Here is a 5,667-nt window from a genome sequence, read left to right on the forward strand (position 1 = left end):
CATCTTGGACTTTCTCCTTAAAATTTATTTTTATTGTCAAATCTTTACACACATACAAGTCCATACATGGTATATAATCAATGGCTTCAATATCATCACATAGTTGTGTACTAATCACCAAGACCATTTTTTGAACATTTGCATCACTCCAGAAAAAGAAATAAAAAGAAAAAGCTCATACATCCCATACCCCTCAGCCCTCCCTCTCATTGACCACTAGTATTTCCATCTAACCAATTTATTTTAGCCCTTATTGCCCCTATTATTTAATTATTTATTATCTATGTATTATCTATGTAAATAATTATTTAGTATCTATGTACTTATCTGAATGACATTGATTTTATCTGCAACTAGTCTGTGAGCTGCTTGGAGACAGGAACCATAACTTAGTTGTTTGTTAGTGTAGATGCCCTGTGCCTAATACACGGCTTGACATATAAATGCTGCTCAATAAATGTGTCTAAATTGAAAACAGTGGGGATTCTAAATCCCATTTTACCAGAGAACCAAAGGGCCTCGGAGCATGGCCTGTGAAGGACAGAAAGACCTGCTAAGAGACAGGCGTGTATGGACCAGTGTGCAGAGAAGCAGACACATGAGGAGTGAGGGAATCAGTTCTCCTCCTGCAGAGCCAGGAATGGACAATCCAAAATGGCAGCTAAACCTTGGTCTCTGGACCTGGGAGAGCTCCCTGTTGTTACACAGGACAGGGCAGTGGGGGCATCAGATGTTCTGGGGCTTTAAGGTAACTAAAAGAACACAGGTCAGAGGGAGCTAAGAAGCTGTCTGCCCCTCTTTACACCTAGTCACCTCATTCATCGAGTGAGCACGTTTTTTTTCAGCATCTACTCTAAGTGGTTTATTTCTCAGTTTGAGCCAAAGCCTCCTAGTCTAGCGGCTGTCTTTGGAAATGTCCCTGGAGGAGGGGGAGTGCTGCGTTTTGGGTTGCCAAGGACATGCCTGAGCCGCCTGGGAAATGAGAGTAAATAGATGACATCCCATGTCAACAGAGCAGGTAAGTAATCTCTTGGGGAAATTCTTGGTGTTGGCAAAGCAGGCAATTAAGCAAAGCCGATACTATGTTAGAGGCGGTGGGAAGGTGACCTCGGAGCCTTTAGTGGAAAGGGCAAAAATTAATGATATGAAAGAGATATTATCAGCTTTGAGAGGCCAAGAGGTGGTTCTCCCAGGTTGTTCCTGCCTCCTCCTGCCTCAGCTTCTGTGGGGGCACCTTGGCAGCTCCCGTTCTCCGCAGACTTTCCGGGTCTGCCCCCTGCCCCATCCCTGCATGAGAGAAGCAGGGAAGAGCGTCCCAGAGCCATCAGCTCTCAGCTGGGTGGGTTCAGGGAGTGGGGCCTATGGCCTCTCTCACGCCACAACTTCAACCCGTCAGAAATCCTGCTACCTTTAACATGAGATCCAACCCTGCGCGCTCTTCACCACCCCCTGCTGCCACCCTGAGCCTCCTTGCCTGCCCCCAGCCCCCGCCCCAGCCTCTGCCCTCCCCGCACTGCCTATTGTCCACATGCAGCAAGAAGGGTCCCTGAGAACAGCTGGCAGAGCACATCCCAGCCCTGGTCTCAATGGTTCCCTGTCTTCCTGTCATTCCTAAAATTCTAAACATTAAGCACAGCTCAAACCTCTGCAACCGCATTGCCTGCATCCTCTCCCCACTCACTCTGCGCCTGCCATGCTGGTCCCCTCCTCAAACTTGCCAGGGGACTTTCTTATTATTTACTTATTATTCTTTCCCCTAGACACCCGCAGCGTCCCTCGCTCCCTTCCTGCAGGCATCTTCTCAGTGTCACTGTCTCCTTCCCTGCCCACCCTACCCTTTGGTCCTTCTCTAACCTGCTGCCTGCTTCATTTGTCTTCAGAGCATTTCCTTCCAAAGTCGTTTGTTCTCTGCTTCTCTCCTGCAACTAAAAAGGTGTGAGGCCCACAGATCTCTAGAGGATCCCTGGATGGAATTCAGTAGCGGGGTGGAGGGGGTGGGGTCTTTGAACATGGATGGGAAAAAAAATCACATCCTTATTTTCACAACTCTCTAATTGAGATTTAGCATTTCCTTCCATTGTGCATCTTGGCAGCAAATGACGGCAGCGTTCACAGAATCTGTGTCTCTGTCAGTAATGAAAGCACAGATAGTTTCAAATCACATTACAATTGCAGCAGAAATCTCGAAATATCATTTACGCTCAATACTGCTTCAAAATTATGGTGGTTTTATCAGACCCACTGCTTGATCTGATTATCGAGGGCATTAATAAAGCAGCACATATATTACTCTATCACAATTTTTTCTTAATATTTTGATGACCTCATTTTAATATAACTGGTTTCCTTTGAATCTTATAATTTTTACTTTATGGATTTAAAAATGTTATTCTGAGAAAGGGTTCATAGGCTCCCACAGAAGCCACAGGGATCCATGGCACAGCAACCACAAGGAAGCCTTGTTCTAGAACAAGGCAAAGACAACTCATTTTGTTCCACTGAGTTTCCAGTGCCCAGAACAGGTCCAGTGCAAAGGAGGAGCTCAGTAAATATCTACAGGAGAAAAGGAACAGGGAGAGAAGGAAGGGGGAAAGAAAGGGGAGTCAACACAAAGATGAATATAGCTTAGCGGGGAGAGTAGAGCCCTGAGTTTGAACCTGGCTCTCCCACAGGTTCAAAGTGGTCGGGTTGCATCATATAACCTCCTGCAGCCTCAGTTTCCTTGTCTGTAAGATGGAGCGAATCATACCCGCTTTACCTGGTTGTTGTGAAGAGCCAATAAAGTAATGTGCCGGGTGCTGAGTGAGTGCCTAATAGATTATAACATATTTTGGTGAATGCTGTGACCTCTCCAGCCCGACGCGGCCCATGGATCTGCCCCTCCTAGCCAGGTAGGCAAAGACATTCCACAGAGTGCGGAACCCCCTGAAGATGTTCAGAAGATTCTAAAGAGATCTGGCCCTCCTCTGGGAGGCAGACTGGCCGGGACTGGGCCCTGGGCAGTGTCTGGGAACACAGAGAGTCAACTGTCCATCGAGGCTGGGCCGAGGGGTTGGATGGCCTGCACAGGACCTGTGCATGGGGTCGTGACTGGGAGGGGGCCTCCTCCAAGACTTCACTGTGAGTCTGGAGGCATTTATGGGGATGGGGATGGCCATCGCAGGGAAGTGCTTAGGACAAGCCACTGGGAAGGAAGTCCTGAGGGTCTGGGACACACTTGACCCCATCAGCCAAGTTCTGTTCCCACTGCCCCATGTCTGCCCTAAGACCTTGTCCCAAGTATCAGCGTCCTTGTCTCTCCTACTTAGTGTGGCTGAATCTGGGTTGTTGTCTGCCATTTCCCCGGACCCCCCTTTCTGAGGCCCTACTTCCCAAGCATTGGCCCATCACGACACCCAGAAAATGACATCCATTTGTGGGGCACACTGTGGAAAGCGGAGGGCAGTGATGTCAGAGCCCATGGGCTGAGGCTCCACCTCTCAGCAGCCTCCCTGTTTCCTAGACAAGCCAGGCATACCCCCACCTCAGGGCCCTTGCCCAGCCCTTGGCTGGGAACGTTCTTTGCCAAATATCTACATGGCTTCTGTCAGCAGCAGTCGCTGCCACCTCAGCCCAAGTTCCAGCCTTCTCCATGGCCTGAGGTGTTGGAAGCCCCTAGCTTCAGAGTCTGTTTCCTCACCTGTAGATATGACAATGACAGTGGCTTCTTGGGGTTGGCTGGGAGGATGGAGACCGTGGCTGTGTCCCCAGGAGGAGCAGGTGCCTTGAGCTTCTGTGCCCCCCTCTCTCCCCCCAACTGTGCTTGGGTTTCCTAGTTTTGGGGGTGGGGAGAGGTTCTGGGGGATTCAGGGACCTCCATCACTCTCCTTCCCCCTGTCTTCTGAGGAGGGAGGGGAGGAGAGACATCACGTCCATTTTACAGATGGGAAATCCAAGGCTCAGGGAGGTGACGAGACATAGGATCCATTTCTTCTGTCAGTGTTCCCAGCTGCACACGTCCTGCTGCTGTCCTTTGGATGGACCGTGGTCAGTGGTCAGTTCTGAAGTTATATTGGAGCCGAGGCCCTGGACCCAGTGAGGGGGGCCGTGTGGACATGGGGGTCTGCAGGCATAGCAGCTGTCATTTATTGAGCCCCTACTACGTGCCAAGAATTTAATTCTTTGACTTGTTAATCTTCACAAGTCTAGCAGTACGCACAAACCCCCTCTTACAGATAAGGAAACAGAGCCAATACGTGCCAACCCTGGGAGTCAAACCTGGCCTGCGTGATTCGAAAGTCTGTGCTCTCACTGTGCTGTCAGAGAGAGGAGAAGGAAGAGAAAGAGAGCAGGGTGTGAAGAGTAAAGAAAATGCTGTCTTGAAGAAACCGTAAGTTTGGAAAATCTGAGGGAGCTGGAGGGGAGACCCAAGAGGGGGCTGCTGATTCAGGAGACAGAGCTTTAGCCAGGAACAGCAAGTTGGCAGCTGCTGGAAGCCAAAGGGTTTGACAAAGAGATGTTGAAAAGTAAGAAGGAAGCTGCAGCCTGGAGTCCCCGGTGGCTGCAGAGAGCACCTCTGCACCTGCAAGAATGAAGAGCCATGAATCCCACCCACTCTCCTCCCACGACTGACAGGTATTTCAGCCCCTCCCAACCTGTAATGTCCCTCCCCCCTGGCCCAGAGATAAGATACATGCACAATTAGATGCAGTGGGTCCATGGTGTTTCCATGTAGATATAATGTAGAAGTGTTCCAAGGGTGGTTTACCTGGGGTTGTTAGCTGGGAGAGCACGAAGCAAGAGAAGCATCTTGTCATTTCTGGTGGCTGTGTCTGTGTATGTGTGTGCTTATGCATGCATTTGCACATGTGTGTATGTGTGTGCACATATGCATAGGTGACTGTGTTCGTGTGTGTGTGTGCTTGTGTGTGTGCCTGTTGTGTGTGAGTGTGGATACATGCACACCTGAGCATGCATTTGAGTGTGCATGCATGGGCTTATATGGGCTTGCCTGTGCAGCCAGTGTGCATGGTGTGTGGGGGTACGTTATGTGTGTGTTCGTGTGTATGTGTGCAGGAGAGCTCTGCAAAGAGAGAGAACCCAAGGAATGGGGAGAGGATTCCTGCTGTTCCCATCACCCCCCACTGAAGCTGGCTGGGTGAGGAGGATGTGTAGGCCCTGGGAAGCCTGGGGAGCTTTCTTCTCCCAAAGGTGCCACCACCAGCAGGGAAGGAAGGGAGGGAGGAAGCAGCACCTTATTTAAATGCAAATGACTGAAATACAACTTTCTTTATTAAAATGCAAATCACACTTCATTCTCTGACACTTCCCCAGTGCCACAGAACACAGAAATCAAAGCTGCAGGGCCCCCATGTGCCCAGGACAGTGGGAGGCTCTGCTTGCTGGGTAGACAAGGAAAGAAGGGCAGCTGGGGCAAAGGGTACCCAGGGTGGGCTTGGGATGCTAAACCAGGCATCAGTTGTGTCTCCAAGGGCTTCTGGGAGAGGGAAACAGCCACTGATGCAGGGAGTGGGGGCCAGGGATCAGTACTGTCAACCCCCATATGGAACCAGGATGGAGCTGGCCAAGGTTGTCTCCTGCCAGCTCTCTGCCTGGCTGGGTCAACATGCTGTGTGGTTTCCTAATGAGACTGGGCTCCCAGGTCAGCCTGCAATCCTCAGGGAGCTG

This window comes from Tamandua tetradactyla, chromosome 5, assembly GCF_023851605.1.
Source record: "Tamandua tetradactyla isolate mTamTet1 chromosome 5, mTamTet1.pri, whole genome shotgun sequence".
Taxonomy (NCBI): Eukaryota; Metazoa; Chordata; class Mammalia; order Pilosa; family Myrmecophagidae; genus Tamandua; species Tamandua tetradactyla.